This window comes from Sapajus apella, unplaced genomic scaffold (genome assembly GCF_009761245.1).
Source record: "Sapajus apella isolate SASKATOON/1434 unplaced genomic scaffold, GSC_monkey_1.0 scaffold42, whole genome shotgun sequence".
NCBI classification, from domain to species: Eukaryota; Metazoa; Chordata; class Mammalia; order Primates; family Cebidae; genus Sapajus; species Sapajus apella.
Window position 1 is genome coordinate 4,309,848 of NW_022436982.1, and position 22,872 is coordinate 4,332,719.

Consider the following 22,872-nt stretch of genomic DNA (forward strand, 5'->3'; position numbering starts at 1 on the left):
ATGTCTTCTTCGTAGGTCCCAGATGAAATTAAAGAATAACATTTTTTGGAGGGTGTAGGGGGTGTTTGGCTGTTTCTATTCTATGTCGTTTTTCTTTTTTTTAAATTATGCTTTAAGTTCTGGGGTACATGTGCAGATCATGCAGGATTGTTACATAGGTATACACGTGCCATGGTGGTTTGCTGTATCCATCCCCCCATCACTTACATTAGGTATTTCTCCTAATGTTATACCTCCCCAATCACCCTACCCACTGCTATCCCTCCCTGAGACTACCTAGCCCCCAACAGGCCATGGTGTGTGATGTTCCCCTCCCTGTGTCCATGTGTTCTCATTGTTCAACACCCACTTATGAGTGAGAACATGCACTATTTGGTTTTCTGTTTTTGTGTCAGTTTGCTGAGAATGATGGTTTCCACCTTCATCCATGTCCCTGCAAAGGGCATGAGCTCATCATTTTCTATGGCTGCATAGCATTCCATAGTGTTTATGTGCCACATTTTCTTTATCCAGTCTGTCACTGATAGGCATTTGGGTTGGTTCCAAGTCTTTGCTATTTTGTAAACAGTGCTGCAATGAACATATGTGTACCTATATCTTTATAATAGAATGATTTATAATCCTCTGGGTATATACCCAATAATGGGATGCTGGGTCAAATGGAATTTCTATTTCTAGATTCTTGAGGAATGGAGACACCATCTTCCGCAATGGTTGGAATAATTTACACTCCCACCAAGAGTGTAAAAGCCTTCCTATTTCTCCATATCCTCTCCAGCATCTATTATCTCCAGATTTTTTTAATGATTGTCATTCTAACTGGCATGAGATTGTATCTCAATGTGACATAAGCAATGACTTCATGGCTAAAACACCCAAAAGCAATGGCAACAAAAGTCAAAATAGACAAATGGGATCTAATTAAACTTAAGAGTTTCTGCACAGAAAAAGAAACAATCATTAGATTGAATCTGCCACCAATAGAATGTGAAAAAATTTTTGCAATCTACCCATCTGACAAAGGACTAATATGCAGAATCTACAAAGAACTTAAATAAATTTACAAGAAAAAAACAAACAACTCCTCAAAAAATGGGTGAAGGACGTGAAAAGACACTTTTCAAAAGATGACATTTATGTGACCAACAAACATATGAAAAAATGCTCATCATCACTGGTCATTAGAGAAATGCAAATATTTTTTGAAAGTAAAATAAAAAGTGAGAATGCATGATTGAGGTAGGATGTAGCAGACATTTGGATGGAAGGGGAAGGAGAAGAACTAGGTAAAAACTAATGGTAACAACGTGAAATATTAACAGAATAATCCCAAAGGAAAGCATACCACCAAATATATATCACAATATCATGTTATAAATGTCAGATGAATATCCATACACATTGGTAAACAGGAAATTCATAGTTATTCTATAATTCTCAATATTATGCAATAATTGATAGCACATTTAAATTGCTGATTGTCACACCTGCTTATTATAAACCTTAGGTTATTACAGTGATGAGGCTGACATTGAAAACCAAAGGATTGCAATACTGTGTTTATCTTTTGTGCCGAGTTTCATGAAAACTTGTGTCACAAAGCAAATGGAATCTTTTAAAATTTGGCTAAGCAAACAGACCTTTGCCTTCCATACATCTCCAGTGACCACCAAGCAATACATAGAGTTGTAATGGATAATGCATTACTTGCCTCCAGATCAGAAATAGGTAAACCTTGGCTTTCTCATAGAAGAAGAGTTTATTTTAACAACTGTTCTGGATCACAAGCTGATGAAAGACACTCCACATAAAAGTAAAGAACCATATTCTATGCAGTTCTTTGGGAAATTTTCTTCACATCTGCAACATCTAACACTAGGGATTTAAACAAGTTATTCTTAACATGTTTAACCAAAAGGATCTTTTCTCTACACTGATCCACTACAGAAATGATTGCCTATGTCATTTGCTTTATATATTATATATATTTCTTTGAATCTCTACATTTTCTTCCATAAAACTAAGATAAAAGCTACTCAAGAGAAAAAAAATACTTTTTATTTGTTATAGCCCCATGAGCTCTAAACAATAGTATTCTCTTCAAAGCTGATTATTGTGTATTTGTTTTGAGTGATTTTTTGATATATACTTGTTCTTTAATGCCTACATAATGTGGACCTACCTCAGTATGAATCTAGGTGGCTACTCACATTTACAGAACATACCAAGAGGTAATTGTGCATATTAAGTATAAATTTACATAAAAGTCTTAAAAATAACAAAAAGTAGTCCAAATCTGTTTGCATGAATCAAGCCATAACTTTTATAAAGATTATCATTATAAAATGTATATTTCTACTGAAACATATGACAAGTTACAGCTTAGATATTTTTAATGTTCACTTAAAAAATAATAAGCTTTCTCTCATCCATTAGCAGACTTAAACAATAAGATAAACAAAAATTAGGGATTATATGAAACTCTGTTGATATGGTCTTTCCTCCCTTTTGGCAAAGAACATTTAATCAAAAAGTGAGGTCTATTCTCGTATCCTTGACACTGATTGGGCTTGGGAGAAATTTGAATAATAAAGGAATAAATTTAAGAGTTACACTTTTTATATCAAAGGTCACGCAGCTTTAGTCTGGTTCTCTTAAGATCCTTGCCCCTGGAGAATACAGCTCCTATGCAAGAAGTTTGATTGCTTTGAGACAGAACTGCTAAAAATACCTTATACTGGCCCTCTTATCAGCATTACCAAGTGAATGTCTAAGCAGTAGCCAGCCTTAACTGTGAGCTATGTGAGGGAGGCATCTTGAACATTCCATCCAGAGAAAACTTCAGATGACTGCAGTCCTACCCAACATCTGAATGCAACTATGGAAAAGATACCAAGTAATCTGCAAACCTCCTGAGGTCCTGACCCATGCCCATGAAATTACGTCCTTAATGTTTTTTTTATGTCTTTACATTTCGGCATATTGTTTTATGCTGTAAATATATATATATATATATATCTCCAGAACTTTCCACCATGCTTGAATATAACCTTTGCTTTCACTTTGATTTTGTACCAGCTGTGCTCTCCAACTCACTTTTGAGGAAGCTGAGACACAAAAAGGTGAAGTTACTTCCCCAAAGTCTCACAGCTATGATAGTAAAAGGAACCGATAGGTAAGTCACATAAAATACTCAGCGCAATGCTTGACACATAATAGTTACGTGGTAAGTTTTAGGCCATTATCATAACTATCATTATTATTAAATTGGAAGCTTGAAGTTATAGTTATACATCAGGCTGCAATTTAGAGAGTGCTTTGCAGGGGAGAAAAAGTGGAAAACCTTGTACCTCCTTTGAATTACTGAAATAACCAGAGGATGTTCCCTTGCTATTTGCAGTACTTTGAAGAAATATTTGGAAAGGCCTTGCCTCTTTCTTGAAGTGATGAAATAATCAGATGAGCGTGATTCAGGTCATGTGCTCTTGTCTGGGCTTTGTCATTTACTTGGGGAAGTCCTGGGACTTCCCTGGCTCTCAGTTTCTTCATCTATAAAATGAGACAGCTAAGTTCCTAGACAACCTGACACCCTTTTTGGTTTAATATTTTCCAAGATTCTTTTATTTAATAGATTCAAATATGTTTTGAACGGAAAACACAGTGATCCACCTGTTGTGAGAGCCGAAAAAAATATAAGCTCTTTGGAGACCTAGGGAAGGTGTGGTCTGGAGAAGAAACATTATAATGGAAAGAGGTAAATTGGTGGAGAAACAATCTCCCAAAATACTTTAGCTTCTGCTACATCTCAGTGTTCTCACATCTCTTGGAGCCCAGTGCAAAACCAAAATTTCTTCAGAATGTGAAACAATGCTAGTTAATGAATTCCGTAGGTGAGAGTTTTAGTGAAACTGTGAGACTGCACAGATCACATACTCAGGAAATCAGGCATACGTTGAAAAGAGAAAAATAGTACGCTATCCAAACCTCTCACTTTACAAGTGGGAGACGTGAGCTCCAAAGAGAACGGGTTTACTAACGCTCACCTTGGTAGCAAGGCAGTAGGAAGACCTAGAATCCAGAAATACACGTGATTTTCATAACTGCAATTTATGTAATTTCCAAGCAGTTGATTGTCAAGTGGTGGCTTGGGGAAAAGATCATGAAAACTGTGAAACTCTCCTTCTAAAACTTCCCAAATAAAGATGGGATCTGGGGGTAAGTGGGAAGCAGTGTTTGCTCTGCAACATATCTTCTTAACAAATGCCTTATTCCTCTCATCTCCAAATGTATTTACACCCCATGACATATTTTTATTAAAGGGCTATCAGAATTTTTTCTTCTAAGGGCTGAGATACTCAATATTTTTGCCTTTGCAGGCCACAGGGTCTGAGTGGCCATTACTCTACTCTGGTGCTGTAGCATGAAAGCAGCAATGAACAATTTGTAAGTGAATGGTCGTAGCCACATTCCAATAAAACTATTTGCCAAAACAGACAACAGAGCAGCAAATTTAGCCCACAGGCAATAGTATGCCCATGTGGGATTTCTTTATGTGTATTTATTTTATAGCATATAAATATTCTTGGGCTAGATGTTTGTTAAACACCCATTGTTCGTATTGGGTAAGTTACTGGAAAAGAGAGCATGTATTTTCTGAATTGCTTTGGTAAAACCTCAATATGTTTTGAAAAGATACAAATTTTAATTGATTTTCTAAAAGTTACATAAAATAACGACCTGATATAATTTATAATCATCTTGCAGAGGTATCACCCAATTAGTGGATTTTACTGTTCATTCATCTACATGTACACACAATTTATTCAGCAGCTCCCATTAATGTGAAATAAAATGACAAATCCATTTCTCAATATACTTATGATCTGATGCATTTTTTCACATAGAAGAAACAGAGAAATAATACAACTCATTGTGTCTTGATGGAAGAAAGTGACCACCTGACATCAAGTGACTGATGGAGTAAGGCTTAGTAAAACAGCTGACACGTGAGTCTGAGTTCAATTATTGAACAGGAGTTCATCAAACAACTAAGGAGAAAAGCATTTTTCAAGCATGGTCGTCATCCTATATGAAGGTGCAATCAAGGAAACTTTGGTATTATAAATCATGTAATTCTCAAGACTGATTTGCTCAAACAGACTGTGACATTTTCCTTGGCCCTGCTGTTTCAATATCATTTTTCTTGTCACATCATGCCAAAATTTAGTCTCATCTTAGTTTCACATAAAATTCCCTTACTCACCAATTTTGGAATTAATTGAAAACTAGCCTGTCAAAAAGTTCTCTTTTAATTTTAATATTAATTTAATTCTGGAAATAACCTTGGCTTCAGTTTTCTTATGGGATAATAATCATTGTATTTTCATCAGGATTGGTAAATTATTTTCTGCATCTACTTTATCTGCTCAGGAAACATATATATACACAGCACTGAGTAGTTGGAACAGTTCTTTCTTCCGTATACTGGTAATCTTTGTTTTACTGTATTTTGTCTTATTTCTTAACTCATGTTTTATTTCATTTTCTTTTTTTCTTTTTTTCTATTTGGCGTCTCTGGCTACTGTGTTATAATTTATGTAAAATAAACTGTATTCATTTCAAGTCTAAAATTTGATGAGTCAACATGAAACTACTACAATCAGGGCACCAAACATTTCTATCATGCCAAAAGTTTCCTCCTGCCCCTTTGTAGTTCATCCCTCCTTCCAACCATGCTGGTCCCAGGCAACAAATAATCTGTATTTTGTCACTATCTCTCAAGATATTTCAAGAATTTAACATGGAATTGTACAGTATGTATGCTTTTGCATCTAAATTATTCTACATAATGATTGAGATTCATTTATATCATTGATCATATCAGTACTTTATTCATTTGTATTGCTATGTAGTATTTTATCATATCAGAGATTTTCATTTGACAAGGAATGAGAACTAAGTTTCATGGCATATTTTATAGCTGATTGCTGGCAGTCATGGGGTTTACTGCCTTGAAAAGTCTTCTGAACTACCTCTAGACTCAGAGATAAAGAATTCTGTCATTGATTAACAATTTCCATGACAGATAATAAAGGGGGAAGTGGTCCCAAATTTGTCACATATTTGCAAGTTATGGCTTAGGTGCTACTGATTCCACATGGACTTTTCCTGTTGTGTATTTCGTATTTTCACCCTTTCTTTGGTACCAAACAATCCACTATTGCTCAGACTTTCCCTGTTTTCATATAGTTACATATTGTATGTGCTAATGACAAGAAAAGTTTAATTGCTAATACTACCACTTGTTTCCACAAATTCTCACATAGATTTTTGTCCAATTTGTGTTTGTGTTTATGTTGGTTACATGTTGGTTTATTTTAGTCTGTTTAATGTCACAGTCAATAAATGCTTTTATAGTTTTCTCTTAATATCGCTAATAAAGTACTTTTTGCATATTGTTTATAAAAAAAGATTCCAAACCAGGAAGGAAAACAAAATAAACCTTGACATTGAAGTCAGCATCCCAGTGCCTGACATAGTCTTTTAGGTAGTACAATGACAATGTCTCATAGCCAGTGAAATCAGGATATCCTATTGCCATCTAGAGTGTCCCAGATGGAAAACTGGATGAAGGCATTGGTGGTCTATCTCTTTTATATAGGGACTCTCTCTAAAAGGTAAAATTCTTGGCACGCTCACGCTCTCTCTCTCTCTCTCTCTCTCTTATGGAGTCTCCCTCTGTTGCCAGGCTGGAGTACAGTGGTGTAATCTCGGTTCACTGCAAGCTCCACCTCCCAGGTTCAATGGATTCTCCTGCCTCAAACTCCCAAGTAGTTGGAACAACAGGTGCATGCCACTACACTCAGCTAATTTTTGTATTTTTTTTTGTTTGTTTGTTTTTTTGAGACGGAGTTTCGCTCTTGTTACCCAGGCTGGAGTGCAATGGCGCGATCTCGGCTCACTGCAACCTCCGCCTCCTGGGTTCAGGCAATTCTCCTGCCTCAGCCTCCTGAGTAGCTGGGATTACAAGCACGCGCCACCATGCCCAGCTAATTTTTTGTATTTTTAGTAGAGACGGGGTTTCACCATGTTGACCAGGATGGTCTCCATCTCTTGACCTCGTGATCCACCCGCCTCGGCCTCCCAAAGTGCTGGGATTACAGGCGTGAGCCACCGCGCCCAGCCTTTCTCTCTGTTTTATCGGACCTTTGAATCTCCCCTGTGATTCATTTTAAATTTATCCCATTACCCTAAGGGTTACAATACAGAATGAAGCAAAGTCAATGAATTCATCTAAATAAATCATACTGAATCGTATTTCAGCTGCTACAAAAATAAAACGAGGATTTATGAGGACTTATTGCATAGCCTTAGATCATTTAATGAAGAAGATTGCAGGTTTCAATAAAGAGCTCATTTTAAATGCAAACATTCAGAAACCATCTTACAGATAAAAACATATTGAGTAAGAGACTGTGAAACAAATTGGAGAATCTTTTGAAGTTTTACTGCAATATTAAAGCATTTGAAGCACAATAAGAATGAGTTGTTATCAATCTTCATTACACTAACAAATATACTCTATGATATTTGAGATATTTTATTTATACATCAAATGTGATAGAATCAGTTTAAAAAGGCAATTTTCCAGGAAGTTTAATTATATAATTCAACAGATTACAGGTTATGCATATCATTTTGATTTCCATTTCCTCTTATTGTTAATATTATTGTCTAAAATTTCCTTTTTGTGAAAACACCTATTTTCCTAAGTGAACTAAACTTGAGCAGATCTATTAGATATATTTTCAGTACTTTTTCTTACTGCTGGTTTTGCTGCTAAATCAACCCTCTCAATAGGTTGCACACATTTCATTCAGATTATTATTCATAGCTTTTGGAATTTATTCCTTGGCCTCTGCAGTTTTTGGTTTCTTTCACACAAACTGTATCTACTAGTCTATAACTGCATTAGAAACCTTGACACCAGAGTAATCATATTAACTGATAATAGTTAGAAATTTATCTGGCTTTTAAAGCATTTTCTCCCTGTACACTGACTAGCACTCATATGTTAAAATTACTAAAATATTTGTTTCGTCTTCATTTTCCAAGAGTATGAGTTAAAAATATAAATGTAACTGGTGTGAATATTTGAACATTTGAGTACTAAATAATAACTTATATAACATGATATTTATTTTAATTAAGTTAAAACATAGTATGAATTGGGCACAGTGACTTACATCTATAATCCGAGTTCTCTTGGATGCCAATGTAAATGGGTCACTTGAGACAATGAGTTCAAGACCACCCTAGGCAACATAACAAGACCTCATCTTTACATTTTCTTTTAATTAGCTGGGCTTGGTGATGCATGTGTGTAGTCCTAGGTACATGGAGGCTGATGTGGGAGGTTCGCTGGAGCCCAGGAGTTTGAGGTTACAGTGAGTGATTATAGTGCCACTGCACTATAGCCTGAGTGACAGAGTGAGACCCTGCCTCTAAGAACAAACCAACAAACAAAACACAGTATGTAATCAGCACATTTTTGAGTGGGTGACAACCATTGCAACATTGGAAAGAGAAAGTTGGATTGACTTCTTGGGTGGGGGGTTTACATTTATAACTTCTCTAGAGCTAGTGTGATTAGGAAAGAGAGAGTTAAAAGCAATTATCTTATATACAGTATTTGTTTTTACTCATAAATATCCACATTTACCAGAGAATTTATCCATGATTGACTGAAAAAGCATGGGTTTTAGAGTAAACATGGCCTGAACTGAAAACCGAAATCACTTACTATTTGACAAGACTCAGTTTAATTCTATATTAGACTGTATGTGAGGTGAGGAATTAGTTGAATAGCCTGATATAATCATTTCACAGTATAAATAAATATTGAAACATATTATACCCTATAAATACATAAAATTATTATTTGTCAATTAAAAATCTTATGTTTCCTGAGTCATTAAATTGTTGCCGGAATTGAGATGCCCTCTGTAAATAGAATGCAGTTTTTGACAGAATAACTTTGGAATGGATCTATTATACCATACACAGCTAAAATCACATCAATTTTAAAGTAAAATAAAAGTAAATAAAGTAAAATAAAAATTTGTGACTAATAAGTGATAATTTAAATATTTTCTCAGTAATGAGGAATGTGGAAAGTACTACTTATCCCATTTTCACTACCTCTTCTCTCTTCTTTTATCCTGTTTCATCATATTTTACTATTTAGGGTAATTATAAGATACTTAAGACACTAAACCCATTCACATTTTTATGTAATTCTTGAACCGGCAACCAACCCAATCTACCCATTGTGACAAAGGGCTGATATCGAGAAACTGCAAAGAACTGAAGCAGATTTACAAGAAAAAAACAAACCCATTCAAAAGTGGGCAAAGGATATGAACAGATACTTTTCAAAAGAAGACATTTATGTGGCCAATAAACATATGAAAAAATGCTCGTCATCACTGGTCATTAGAGAAATGCAAATCAAAACCACATTGAGATACCATCTCATGCCAGTTAGAATGGCGATCATTAAAAAATCTGGAGACAACAGATGCTGGAGAGGATGTGGAGAAATAGGAACACTTTTACACTGTTGGTGGGAGTGTAAATTAGTTCAACCATTTTGGAAGACAGTGTGGCAATTCCTCAAGGACCTAGAAACAGAAATTCCATTTAACCCAGCAATCCCATTACTGGATATATACTCAAAGGATTATAAATCGTTCTATTATAAAGACACATGCACACGTGGGATGTTCATTGTGGCACTGTTTACAATAGCAGACCCAGAACCAACCCAAATGCCCATCAATGGCAGACTGGACAAGGAAAATGTGGCGCATATACACCATGGAATACTATGCAGCTATAAAAAATGATGAGTTCATGTTCTTTGTAGGGACATGGATGAATCTGGTAACCATCATTCTCAGCAAACTGACACAAGAACAGAAAACCAAATACTGAATGTTTTCACTCATAGGTGGGTGTTGAACAGGAGAACACATGGGCACAGGGAGGGGAATATCACACACTGGGGTCTGTTGGGGGTGGGGGCCAGGGGAGGGACAGCAGGGGGCGGGGAGTTTGAAGAGGGATTACACTGGGAGATATGCTGCATGTAGGTGATGGGGGGATGGAGACAGGAAACCAGCGTGGCATGTGTGTACCTATGCAGCAATCCTGCAAGATCTCCTTGCACTGCCTTTGTTGTATCCCAGAGGTTTTGATAGGTGGTGTCTGTCATTCAGTTTGAAGAATTGTTTTATTTCCATCTTGATTTGGTTTTTGACCCAATGCTCATTCAGGAGCAGGTTATTTAATTTCAATGTATTTGCATGGTTTTGAAGGTTCCTTTTGGGATTAATTTCCAGTTTTATTCTGCTGTGGTCTGACTGAAAGCTTGTTATAATTTCAATTTTCTTAAATTTGTTGAATATTCTGTATGTATCTGTTAAGTCAATTAGTTCCAAAGTATAGTTTAAATCCATTGTCTCTTTGCTCACTTTCTGTCTTGATGACCTGTCTAGTGCTGAAAGTGGAGTATTGAAGTACCCCACTATTACTGTGTTGCTGCCTATCTGATTTCTTAGGTCTATCAGTAATTGTTTTACAACTTTGGGAACTCCAGTGTTAGGTGCATATATGTTTAGTATTGTGATATTTTCTTGTTGGACAAGGCATTTTACCATTATATAATGTCCCTCTTTGTCTCTTTTAACTGCTGTTGCTTTAAAGTTTGTTTTGTCTGATATAAGAATAGCGAGCCCTCCTGGCTTTTGGTGTCTGTTTGCATATAATGGCTTTTTCCACCCCTTTAAGTTTATGTGAGTCCTTATGTGTTAGGTGAGTTTCCTGTAGGAAGCAGATAGTTGGTTGGTGAGTTCTTATCTATTCTGCAGTTCTGTATATTTTAAGTAGAGCATTAGGCCATTTAAATTTGATGTTGGTATTGAGATGTGAGGTACCATTGCATTCATCATGCTGTTTGTTGCCTGTGCACTTTGGTTTTTGTTTTTGCTTTTTAACTTGTAATTTCATTTTATAGATCCTGTGTGATTTATGCTTTAAAGAGGTTCTGCTTTGATGTGTTTCCAGGATTTATTTCAAGATTTGGAGCCTTTTAGCAGTTCTTGTAGTGGAGGCTTTGTGGTGACAAATCTCTCAGCATTTGTTTTTCTGTGATAGACTATCTTTCCTTCATATATGATGCTTAGTTTTGCTGCATACAAAATTCTTGGCTGATAATTATTTTGTTTAAGGAGGCAAATATATGTCCCTAATCCCTTCTAGTTTGCAGGGTTTCTGCTGAGAACTCTGCTGTGAATCTGACAGGTTTTCCTTTACAGGTTACCTGGTGTTTCTGTCTCATAGCTTTTAGGATCCTTTCCTTCATCTTAACTTTAGATAAGCTGATGACAATGTGCCTAGGCGATCATGGTTTTGCAATGAATTTCCCAGGTGTTCTTTGTGCTTTTTGTATTTGGATGTCTCGGTCTCTAGCAAAGTCAGATAAATTTACCTTGATTATTCCTCCAAATATATTTGCAAACTTTTAGATTTCTTCTCTTCCTCGGGAACACCGATTATTCTTAGGTTAGGTCATTTAACATAATCCTAGACTTGTTGGATAATTTGTTCATATTCTCTTATTATTTTTTTGTCTTTGTTAGATGGGATAATTTGAAGACTTTGTCAAGCTCTGAATTTCTTTCTTTGACTTGTTGAATTCTATTGTTGAGACTTTCCAGATAATTTGGCATTTCTATAAGTTTGTCCAATATTTCCTGAATTTTCAATTGTTTTTTCTTTAAGCTATCTATTTCCTTGAATATTTCTCCCTTCACTTATTGTATCATTTTTTGGATTTCCATGGATTGGGCTTTCCCTTTCTCTGGTACCTCCCTGATTAGCTTAACAACTAATTTCTTGACGTCTCATTCAGTTAAATCAGGGATTTATTCTTGGTTTACATCCATTGCTGGTGAACTAGTGTGATTTGGCGGGGTGGCGGGGAGGCGGGTATCAAAGAGCCTTTTTTTTTTTTTGGTCATATTACCAGAATTGATTTTCTGGCTCTTTCTCATTTGGGTAGACTCTGCTAGAGGAAAGACCTATGGCTGAAAGCTGTTGTTCAGATTCTTTTGTCACAAGGTGTACCTTTGTTGTAGTACTCTCTCCCTTTCCTATGGATGTGGCTTCCTCTGAACCAAGATGCAGTGATTGTTGTCTCTCTTCTATCCACCAAGTAAGTCTACCCAGCTCCAGGGTGGTACTGAGGGTTGTCTACACAGAGTCCTGTAATGTGAACTATCGGTCTCTCAGTCATGGATATCAGTACCTGTTCAAGTGGACGTGGCAGGGGAATGAAACCGACTCTGTGAGGGTTCTTAGCTTTGGTGGTTTAATGCTCTACTTTTGTGCAGGTTGGCCTCATGCTGCAAGGTGGCTCTTTCCAGAGAGCATCAACTGTGGTAGTATGGAGAGGAACTAGTGGTGGGCATGGCCCTAGAACTCCCATGATGATATGCCCTTTGTCTTCAGCTACAAGGTTGGGTAGGGAAGGACCATCAAGTGGGGTAGTCCTAGGCATATCTGAGCTCAGAATTTCCTTGAGTGCATCCTGCTGAAGCTGCTGTCGGGGATAGGGGTGGGATTCCCAGGTCAATGTGTACCTAGGAGGATTATGTCTGCCTCTGCTGAGTCATTCAGGTTGTCAAGACAGTGGGGAAAAGCCAGCAGTCACAGGCCTCACCCAACTCCCATCCAAACCCAAGGGTTGCTCTCACTCCGACTGTTTCCTCCCTTATAGCCCTGAGTCTGTTTCCAGACAATGGGTAAGCTGGACTTGAGTTTGCCCCAGGCTACCCACCTCCAAACTGTAAAAGAAGAGGTCTTGGTTCTTTCCCAGCCTGTGGAGTCTGCACATTGGATTAATGCCCTCCCCCAAGTTCTGGCCAGGAGACTTCTCATCCCTTTGAAATTTTTACAGAGTTCAGCTGGAGATTTCCTTCTCCCTGTGTGTTTTTCCCGCAACTCCTCTGACCACCCTCCTGATGGATCCCTATGGTTCCAAGCAAGAATGGCCTGCTTGGGGATCCAGTGAGCTCCCATGGCCTTTCTGTTGCTTTCTCTACTCCTGTATTTTGCTCCACTCACTAAATTGATGCCACTCCAGGTAAGGTCAGAAACTTCTCCAGTAAATAGGTCTTTGGTTTCTCCAGTGGGGGTATGTGTTTGGTAAAGGATTTCCCTTTCCCACTTCCACAGTTGGGGCACTCACAATATTTGGGGTGTCTCCCGGGTCCTGCAGGAGCAGTCCACTTCCCTTAGAGGGTCTGTGGGTCCTCTCAGGATTGCTGGTTTGTTCCTGCAGTAGATCTGGAGCTAAAATTCACAATGTGAGCCTTTGAATGCTGCTCTGTCCATCTGAATTAGAGCTCCAGTCTTGTCTCCCATCTGCCATGATGATTCCTTCTCTCGTGGTGATAATATTTATTTAGCAATATCATCCGTGCTTCGTTAACTGTCAAAGCTAGCTTTTTGGGTCCCAATATATTATTCTTTCTTCTTTTTCGTGTGTTTGGATAGTTTTTAATTTAAAGCAATTAAAAATGTAAAAGATGTGATTCACAAGGGAATGAATAATTAGAAAAGATCGACATAGAGAAGAAATGATTCTCAGTGAAGCTTGCAAAACCTATGAAGGAATATATTATGGAAATTATTGGAAACTTTTCATGGACCAAACATTCTAACATATTATGTTAGAATTTTAAGGTGCTAGAATTAATATCTGGGCTAAAAAAAGAAACTGTAAGAAAGTATATTTCGGTTTAATATAATCTGTATTTATTTAATATTTAGTCATTTATTGAGTACCTCTTATGCACTGGGACATTTTATTCTGGGTAGAGCAGTGTTAGGTAAAAGGAAATGTTTCCTAAGAAAGTTAGAGCTTGACCCAATTCCTGAAAAATAGATAGCTATTCATAATGTTAATAAATGTAGGTTATATCTAATTAGCAGTGATAATATTTAAAACATTTAAGCAAGAGAGGAAGGGATGGGATCAGATTCACATTTCATTTAGTTATTTTCACATACTACAGAGAAAGTGTTGGAAAGCTATTGGACTAGAAAACAACCAACATTTAAAAATACTATTTCAATTGCCAACATAAAATATAATGCATCTCTAAACAGCAGCAGGGGAAGATAGGATAAAGGGTATGAATACAAAACATGTTAAAGAGCAAGAATCTAAAGGACTCAGATGCTGAATGAACTGAAAGATAAAGTGACCTATGCTTTTGTTTTAGATGATTGTATAGATTTATCATTTATCGAGACAACAACCAAAGAAGAAACATATTTTTAAAAAGGAAAAATGGGTTAGTTTGGGATCTACTCCTTTTTGAGAAATATTTGATACTTCCTGAGCAAAGTAAGAAATGATAACAACAAAACTTTTGAAGGAAATTTCCTATAGCCACAATTATAGAACTTAGTGAGGAACAGTCAATTTTCATTTATGTTTCAGTGTTTCAGTACTCAATATGGGCCCTAGGTGCATTCCTATACAGATGACATTACTTAAACCAAGAAAGTACATTTGCCAGTCCCAGTCAGGAGAAGATTCCCAAAAGTTTCGCCTAGTTTTAGTCTGGAATTGTCCCCACATAGAATTTGCTTCTAGTTTAGAAGTTTAGCAAAGACAGTCATAATAGGGACTTCTGTGACCTCTCTTTCACTCATCCCTTGAGGTTTTAAATATTTTAGCAAGGTTGGAGTCTGCTTTAGTTTCTTAAATTGGAGTGAATGGTTATCTTGCATGGAATTCTGCACCTGAGATGTGTGGTCTGGCCCCTGTCAATGTTGCATTTGTCCAAAGTTCAAAAAATGAGGCTGGGCCCTAAAGCTAAAGGCAGAAGGATAGTGGCACTGCTCTGATTACCTGTGACACTTGCAGGCTTGGACCACTACAGATCTTGATGTTAACAATTCATGATTGCCACCCCCACCTAAGTACTTATGAATTGAGAGTCTTATGGGAAAATAAAGTATTGCGCTAGCTCTGAGTGCTAAAAGAAAATATGATACTTTGTATTTTTTTTCAACTATTCCTCTGAAAGTGAATTTAATAATACATTTGGGGCACATCAAACGTCTTCTCCCATTCAGAGGTATATCGAACAGAAGTTTAGAGTTTCATGCACCTGAAATCCACAGGCAAGACTGTCTACAAAAGATATATGTCAGAAATGGCAAATGGGTCAGAAAGGAAGCACCTACATGAATCAGGAAACCATCCTACACTACACAGGTTTTTCTTAAATATAATTTATTTTTTTCTCACATTCACCCATGCTGCCAAAAATATCTCTGAATTTCTATTAAGAATTTTATATGTACTAGTTATAAATTTCTAGTAGCTGTGAAATAGCAATGCATGTTATGCATGATAAATTGAAAAATATGTTTTAATAGTATAACTGAAAGAATCTCTACATTGTGTTACTATGCTTTCAAGCCATAAAGTGTGTTATAAAATACAAACTGCAGAAGTTTATGCTCTAATTCAAAAAGTTATATTATAAAGAGTTCTGCTAAAAAATAAACTAATATTTTATCCCCACATTACTATAGTAATATCCCTTAAACTTGACCAGTTATTTCTAATGTGTATCCATATAACCTTCTGAGTTATGGTAAAAGTAGAAAAAGAAAAGACGAGGATAATAGAAGAGTAGAGGATGGAAAACAGGGGGTTCAATTCTGGGGTGCTTTTCTACCCTAAAGAATTGAGACCACAGGAAAATTAGACAGAATTCACTGTGAGTCACCATTTTTGCATTTGTTTAAAATTTTGCTTAGTATAGAACATTAAAATAGAAAAGGAAAGCATTCTCTTTCAATCAGACTTCACCTTTGGAAGCAGAAACACAAGCAGAATTTTTTTCCTGTTACTGTTGTTAGGTGAAGTATGTCAAAATTAAAACTTTGATGACAAAGCAGATGCTCGGGCAATAATAGTCATATCATCTTAGTGAATGGGAAACCAAGCGGGCATTGGAATGCTTTTAAATTTCTCTAGCTGTGCCAAAATAATTTCTGATATTTTAGATATCACTCAGGCTTGCTAACAGGGTCACAATGCACTGAGTAGTAACTGAGAAAATGGTTTTGCAAACTTGAGACAATTTCATTTATTGTGTCAAAGGAGCATGTGATATATAATTGAACTTCCATATCCATGGGTTCTTCATCCTTGGATTCAACCAATTGCTGATCAAATTATTTGGGAACAAAAATAGCATCTGTCCTGAACATGAACAGGTATTTTTTTCTTTTAGTTTTCCTAAACAATATAGACGAGTGCCTGTTTACATAGCATGTACAACATACAATGTATTATAAGCAATATAGAGGTGATTTAAAAAGGGAGAATGTGAGTGCAGGTTATATGCAAACACTATGCCATTTTATATCAGGAATCTAGATTGCCTGATCATTGATTTTGTTATCGAAGGACAGTCCTGAGACCAATCCTTCATGGGTAGAGTCATAGTGATGGATGAGAGTATTAACATATTTTTAATTTAACAAAGGATCATTATTACAGTTATTTTATCTAATCAAACTGATGCCTCTTAATGATGTTTATGGGCAAGGTTATGCTGAATTTTTCAAATGTTTGAAGAAAATGCAGTTACAACCTCTCCTGGAATTAATACCTGGTAATTAAACAAAATCTAACCAAATTCTCTGTTGATAGGGCCATATATGTTGTTTTTCATGAGAGTAATAATTGATGCTGATGTTTTACTTACTGAAGGATTAAGTTCGAAGACATGTTAGTGCACTTCAGTGGCTATCGAGTACATTTTTTTAAAGGCCTCTAACACAACTTTGTGTTTGTGTTTATGAAGCAAAACTTGTGTGTTATCTACTCGCAGGTTCTACAGAAGGCCAAATAGTAACAAATATGTGACAGCCATAATTTCTGACTTTGTTGACAGATATAGCTCTAAGTCAAGTCCAATTGTCTGTCATTACTCAAAACATTGCCGTTTTGTCTAGACTACTTTTCAGTCTCATTCACCACTTTCCTCCACCAACTTCTTAATTTTGCAGTTCCATGGGATCCTGCTTTTTTTCTTTCTTTTCTTATGTCATGTCTTTTCCCTGGGAGAAGTCTTTTGTACTTGCCATTTTATTTATTAGTCATGTAAGCTTACCTCTAGGAAATAATTTTTTTATTAAAAACTATTTTCCAAACTCATATTAAATGCTAACTGTAATCTTCACCTGAATGCATTTCAAACTCACATGTCAAGGGGAATGCATGGTGTTTTCTTCCACTTCTACATGAAGTAAGTTCTCCCAATCTTGAGTAAAAATACTATCATCCACCCAATTTATCCAAATTTGAAAACTGGGTGTCAGTCTACATGTCACTTGTTCTGTCATACCTAAGAAACACAATATCCCCAGCCATCTTGTTATTTGCCACATCCTATTTAGTTTACTATAAATAGTATAGCTGTTTGTTTTGTAAGACCTATGTAATTTCCATGTGTTTGGTTTTGGGTTTTTTTCTGTCATTTGTTTTTATATATGATGACTTCCTGACTCTCATCAAATTGTTTGATGTATTTTTTCTTGTTTTATTAACTTAGTGGATATATTTCTATCATAACACTTATGGCATTTTAATTATTTTAATTGGTTTACATTTCACCCTACTGTATGAGTCTATGCATTTCTTTAAGAAAACAACTGGATTGTAATCAACTTTGTAGTCTCAGAACTCAGCATAATTTCTTGACTATAAGAAGGCATTCAGGCTGGGCATGGTGGCTCACACCTGTAATCTCAGTGATTTGGGAAGCTGAGACAGAAAGATGGCTTGAGGCCAGGAGTTTCAGACCAGCTTGGGCAACACAGAGAGACCCTATCTCTAAAAAAAGATTACGAAAAAAATTCAGGTGTGTGTGGTGGCTGCAAGCCTGTAGTCCTAAGTACTGGAGAGGCTGAGAAGAGAGGATAGCTTGAGTCCAGAAATTTGAGCTAACAGTTAGTTAAGATCACACCATTGCACTCCAGCTGGGGTGACAGAGCAAGATCCTGTCTCAGGCAATAAAAAGAAACAAGGAAAGAAGGGAGGGAGGGAGGGAGGGAATGCAGAGCCTTCAAACCATATGTGGTAAATAAAAATAAATCAGTGAATTAATAGACCCCATTTATTTATTCACTTACAGCCTACTTTTTAATCATATTTCAAAATACTGCATTTCAGTGAATAAAATGGCACAAGGTTTTTATTAGGGACTAAATAACTATATCCCCATAAGTTTTATGGTTTTAAGATGTTAACTCTAAATACTAACGTGGCTCGGTTTGGAGATGGGCCTCTAAGGGAGTAATTAAAGTTAATCGAAGTCCTAAAGAGGCAAAGCCCTGATCTAAAAGGACCCATTTCCATGAATAAGAAAACACTAGAGAGCCCATTCCCCAGGTTCCTGACCTGCCCCTTGCACCTTGAAAAGGTATGAAAGCATAGCAAAAAGGCTATCATCTGTAGGTGAAGAGGAGACCTCTCCCTAGAATCCTAATTAGTAGAAACTTGATCTTGGATCGCTAGCTTCCAATACTGACCAAATTTCTTTTGCTTAGGACACTTAGTCTGTCCTATTTGGTTGTGGCAGCTCAAGCTACCTAATACAGTCTTCTATCAGAATTTTTTTTCTATCAGGAAACACCATACAAAATACTTTTGTGGTAGTGTTGTGAGTCATAACACTGGTTATGGTTTAATCAATTTCAGTTGGGTTTTCTATTACAACCCAATAAAAGCATCCCAAGTGACTCAAATGGTAAATGAATTACTAAAGGTAGCTACTTCTAGATACATCATCTAATTTTGTCTAGTCTTGTATTCAGTAGTTTCAAAACAGGTTGCAATTTAAGTTTAATCTTTTAAGCCTTTTGGCAAAGTCGACTTCATTTATCTTCAAACTCTTAACATTTTTTCATTTAATTCTCTTTTTGTTGTTGTTCAGGACAATGGTTCTTGTGTGAGACTTTTTATATTACTTTGTCAGAAAATTCAGCATGCAAGTGGAAACTAATCAACTTATCGCTGGGTACATGGAAAGATAAATAAAAAATAATCTGAATACCATGTCTGTATGTGTTAGATCTCTATTGTGCTGATTTTTTTAATCTTTAACTTTTATTTTAATTTCATGGGTACATGTGCAGGATGTGAAGGTTTGTTACACAGGTAAACATGTACCATGGTGGTTTGCTACACAGATCATCCCGTCAACTAGGTATTAAGCCTAGCATCCGTTAGATATTCTTCTTGATGCTCTCTGTCCTCCCACCCCCACAACAGGCCCCAGTATGTGTTGTTCCCCCTATCTCCATGTGTTCTCATCATATAAGTAAGAACATGCAGTGTTTGGTTTTCTGTTCCTGTGCTAGTTTGCTGAAGATAATGGCTTCTAGCTCCATCCATGTTTCTACAAAGGACACAATCTCATTCATTTTTATGACTGCATAGTCTTCCATGCTGTATATGTACCATATTTTCTTTGTCCAGGCTATCATCGATGAGCATTTAGGATGATTCCATGTCTTTGCTATTGTGAATAGTGCTGCAATAAACATATGCATGCATGTATCTTTATAACAGAATTATTCATTTTCCTTTGGTTATATACCAAGTAATGAGATTGCTGGGTCAAATGGTATTTCTGCCTCTAGATCTTTGAGGAATTGCCACACTGTCTTCCATGATAGTTTAGTTTCTCAATGCCTATTAATCCTCCAGTCCTTTACCCAAAGGAAAAAAAAAAGAAATAATAACAATTATTTATCTTAATTACTGAAAACTTCTGGGAGGTAGACGGTAAATTCTGCTTTTGCTTCACAGATCTGACTAAATGCCAGTGTATTCATCTGTTGACAGATTAATAAGGGAGAAACCACATAAGAAGAAAGAAAAAAAGATTTACTTAAAAATTCCCAACACTGTTGAGAATTGCTGAGCTGGTTCTCTTCATCTCTAGTTAATTGAGAAGTCATAGGAAAGTTAACAAGACATTTAGCTTTTTCTTTTATATTACCCAGTCCTCTCGTGCAATTTTATAATTAAATATATTTAGACTGGGGGTAATTTGCATTAGAATAATGGTATAGAATACATATCTGGTTAGTTATATATCTAGTTAGCCACATATTCACATGTAAACATAAATGAATAGATCATCTGTATATGTTTTGAGCATATTTAACATAATACCTACGTCAAGTGCATTAGTTCATTTAATCCTCACAATTGTTATATGCAGGATCATAATTGCTACTTTACAGATTAAGAAACTGAAATTTAGAGGTATAGTCTCCTAAAATCATAAAGCCAGCAAACCATGAGGTCAAGGTTTGATCTCATTCAGCCTGACTTGGCCTACCTACTTAACCATTGCATTGTACACACCAAAAAACCAGAGAACATAGTTTCTGATACCACTCTCTAGCCCCTTCTCACTAAGGAACTGTTATCAACCTTTAACCAGTGCATTGGAAATTAGTCTTGGTTTTGCTACATTTGAAAGCAATTACTTAATGTAAAATTAAAAATGAGTTTTAAAAATTTATACACTTTTTTTGAGAAATGAAGAAGCCAGATAGTAGTTCTAATCTTTAGTTTCTATATTATTTCTTTTGTTCACTCTAATTTGGAACATGTAAATGAAGTTATGCATTTTGAATATACTACAATTAAATTATAAATAGATTCTCACATATAATATATAAATAAATGTGATATTTATAAAAATTTACTAAATAAGGTATCTACCAGTTGTAGGCTATTTATTAGATGACCTTCTGGGGAAGCTTTTAGTGTTTATATATCTGTGTAAAAACTAACATTCATAGAAGTAATAATGATTCTCTCATTATTTAAATGGAGTCTACATCTGAGAGCTATCTTGAGCTATACTTAAAATTTCAAAAATTAGGTCACATATCCAGAACTTCATTGACTATTTATTAATTTACCGGATCAGCATCCCTTTCTTTCTACTCACTCTTCATGCACACTGCTTTCCCCTCCATGTGTTCTTGATGGTATTATAAATCAAGATGTCACCCTCTACCACCGACATCTAGCCATGGTGGTAAGCAATGACACAAACTAGACAAAGCACATTGAGATATCTGAATTTTAAGGAAAGCTACCCAAGATGGAAAACTGTTGGAATTACAGCATCTTAATGTCTATAAGGCAAAGAGACTGCCAGTTAATGCCCTCTAAATAAATCACATAAGCCTTCTTGGTACTTGTCTTACTTAAGTGTATTTGTTTAATTTTATCTTTGATTATGAAAGTTTAAGTTATCCATAGTAAATTTACCTACAGCAAGTATTCAGAGTTACTGATATGAAAATTCAGAATAAAATTCAGATAACAGCTCAGTGAAATTTGGGATATTTACAATGGTTTATGGCATTGAAATGCAAGAAATGACTTTTGAGGTTCCCATTAGTATTCCAGCACTAAAAATTAACTGCCCCAAGGTAATCAGCAGTGAAATAACTAATTAAGTATTTCCCTGTGGTCACCTGGAACCATGTGTCCAACAAGAGCACAGCGTTGGGTGACTAACTGCTGTCAGAAAAGCTTAGAAAGGCCGAATAATTCTTCAAGCATTAGGAAGGAGAGCTGTTTCTGACAGTATTAGATATTTTAAAAGCAAAGTTAAAGAATGACAAGCTCAAATCTTAAAATTCTTGCCTCAAGGCATGGACAGAAACTCAGGGTCTTTCTGTGACTGTGTTGAAAGAATCTCTTCTATCTGATAGCTTCAGGGCTAAGATCACTGAAAAAACAACCTCAGAGATTAATTTTGTAGGTTACTGAATTAAAAGTCGGTCAAATTTACAACCTTCTCAGTTCTCTTATGTAAAGTTCAAGCATAACTCTAGAACTAATATAGCCCCAACGACTGGAAGCATTAGAGTGCAATGTATGGGATATTAAGATAGGTTGGAGAACTCTGATCTCGCAAATCCTTGTGATATATCCTCTTATGGAAAGAATCCATCTTCTTCTGCAAGAGAAATCAAATAATCTTTGTACTGAGAGCTACTTAGGGTTTTGAATACACCAAAATCGTGAATATATATGGATACTGAAATATATAATTCAAATAGTGAAGCTAATAGTCCCAGAAGGATTTATGGGAATTTGTTAATTTGTGTACTCAAATCCTGGAAATTACTTGTAAGACTGGATTTTGAGAATGCTTAGGCAAGGAGGTTGCTGGGGATTATGATTTTGGATCAGACTGGATTTATCAAAGTAGTTACTCTCAGCAGAGTTCCTGCATTCAGTGAGCTAGTTCAAGTAGACAGCTGCTGTTCTGGTTTAGATAAAGCAAAGCCAGACCCAATTTGCTAACTGACATTGGAAGACCAAAAATCTCTCTTCATGTTTAAAGGAAGTACTGTCACAAACTTTGAGATGCTGGAATACTGGATGGAATCTTTTAGTGCATCCATTCACATCCTGTGGTTATCATTTTGAGCTCAATAGACTGAAAGATAACCAGATCACATGGAAGGTTAAGATCTGCATATGTCTGTGACAGTGAGCCAGTAGGCTACTAGAAATAAAATATAATTGTTGTGGTCTCTTGAAGAAGAAAGAGAAAACTATATATACTTTATATCCACAAATATATACTTTGAATTTTTTATTAGCCCTCTGTAAAGACATCTGTATCAACAGCCATAACAACTGTATACTGGATAATGAGAAATACCCAA

The 22,872-nt window shown here is 36.0% G+C and overlaps 1 long non-coding RNA gene across 1 annotated transcript; it reads right to left on the reverse strand.

The window, feature by feature from the left end:
* Positions 1-613: 613 nt before the first annotated feature.
* On the reverse strand, positions 614-17,669 carry LOC116566026. The gene is made up of 3 exons (XR_004275702.1): positions 17,658-17,669; positions 15,198-15,199; positions 614-781 (listed from the first exon to the last, which is right to left on the reverse strand). It is a non-coding gene; the product is annotated as an uncharacterized LOC116566026 (long non-coding RNA).
* Positions 17,670-22,872: the final 5,203 nt, after the last annotated feature.